The sequence below is a fragment of the Thamnophis sirtalis genome, unplaced genomic scaffold (genome assembly GCF_051295495.1).
Source record: "Thamnophis sirtalis isolate CommonGarterSnake01/CBP01778 unplaced genomic scaffold, rThaSir2_p1.2 scaffold_15, whole genome shotgun sequence".
NCBI lineage: Eukaryota > Metazoa > Chordata > Lepidosauria > Squamata > Natricidae > Thamnophis > Thamnophis sirtalis.
The window spans coordinates 13,722,831-13,724,944 of NW_028261395.1; positions in this window are offsets into that span (position 1 = coordinate 13,722,831).

Consider the following 2,114-nt stretch of genomic DNA (forward strand, 5'->3'; position numbering starts at 1 on the left):
AGAATAGTGTTAGTTGTTGCTATTTTCATTCTCTGGATGAGGAAGGAAAAAATAGAGTGGGGATTTCTAAAAGGGAGATATTTAAATAATAACAAACCCAAAGTGAATCCCCAGAGAGCTGTTCCGGTCGATGCTTTCTGTGAAAGGGGTTTTATCAGGAAATCAAGAAAGGAGGACATAATAGTGATGGAGAGCAGGTCAATCCCTGCATTCCAGGTCATTCTGCCATTCCAAGGCTTCTCATGGAGATGATCCAACAACACTGTTACAGCAGGGCTCCTACAGCTCCCATCTGACCTCTTATAATCTTTCTCTCTCACGTACACGAACTTTTAGTTTCTGTCAGTGGGAACAAGTGCCTCAATTATTTTTCATAAGGTGTCTGGTTCTTTGGCAGTTGCTGAATATTACATTCCTCTGAATGATTTTCACAGAGTTCTCTTTAGCAAGATTTATTGGGTTGAATAGGGAGGTACAAGAAGTACAGCCGTTCAATCATTTCCCGTTCTGAAACAAGTAGATTTGATTTTCTTTGGCTCCTGCCTACTCTCTAAGTGGAAAGAATATCTCCTTTCAAATAAAAGAAACATTAACAATTCTTCCAATATCATAATGGTGTTGTATCTCATGTTTTTACATTTATTTACCTTCAAATAAAAGCCAAAGGGGCGACTTGGAGCCAATCCCCAGGGGACTCGAGTTCTAATCCTCCCTTAGGCATGAAAACTTCCTGGGGGACTTTGGGCCAATCACCAGGAGAGTCCTGAGTTCCAGTCCCACCTTAGTTCTTATTGAATGGGGCTGTGGAAGTTGGAAATATTTTCTTAGATTAATTTGGGATACCAGAATTGGGGATTCCTAGAGTGTGAGATGTCCGCGTGTCCAATATTGTGGTGTGTGATGGAAGAAAGTGAAATTGTGCAAAAATGTCTATTCCATGTTGAGCAAAGCCATAAGTCTCCGCCTTCTTCTGCTTGTGGGAGAACCAGAGGCCTCTGTGTGGTCCCTGTGAATCTTAGAGTGACCTTCTTCTGGTCCATCAGATCTTTTCTTACCTCCTTAAAATGAAATTCGTAAAGGGATCCTATTCCCAATGGGGAGCCGTTCATAGACATAAACATTGATTAACAACAGATCAGCAATCTCTGTGGTTGGAGAGCAGAGCAGCTTCCATGGGTGCCTTTTCCTAGAAACCTCAAAGTCCCCCACCCCCTAATTCAGCCCCTTCTTGGACCTGGATGGATATTATGCAGCATTGAAGGTTTGTGACCTGGTCAATGATGCAGCTGCCTTTAGACAGGATCCCTCCAACCTCCTCCTGGGGAGAGTCTCAAGGTCCCCTTTCTCTGGACATCTTCTCCGGCCCTTCACAGACAAGACAAGCTTGGAAGAGGAGCAGAGAAAATGCTTTAGGTCGAAATTGTAGAGTGGGAAATTAAAGGGTGTGAAAACCGCTATTTTAATTCTTGGTTGATCAAAGAAAAAAAAATACAGTGGAAATTTTACACATTTTTTATTTACTTTGTTTTTATTATTTTTATTATTTTGGTGTGAAGTTCATAACAAAACAAAAACAATCCCAAACTGAAATCCCAGACAGCTGTTCTGCTGAACCCTTTCTGCAAAGGAGTTTTTATCAGGAAATCAAGAAAGAATTATATATTCGATTTCCCTCCCCAGCTGACAGCCAGTCAAACATGGGATTTCACATCATTCTGGCATTCTCAGGGAGAGGATCAGGCAACCAGGCTGGTTCTTGGTTCCCACAGCTTCCTCCTGAACTCTTTTCCTCTCTCTCTCTCTCTCTATGTCTCTCTATGTCTCCCTCCCTCCCTCCCTCCCTCCCTCTCTCTCTCTCTCTCTCACACACACACACACACATTTTGAACTGTAGGAACAAGTGCCTGAATTATTTTTAAAGGTGTCAAATTCAATAGCTGTTGCTGAACAGCAAATTCCTCTGAATAACTTTCAGCAAGGTTTATTAAGTTGAAAGAGAAGAGAGCTAGAACAATTCAATAATTTCCTATTTTGAAACATATGAATATTTTCTTTGACTCCTGTATACTGTCAAAATGGAAAGAATATCTCCTTTCAAAGAAAATAAACTTTAA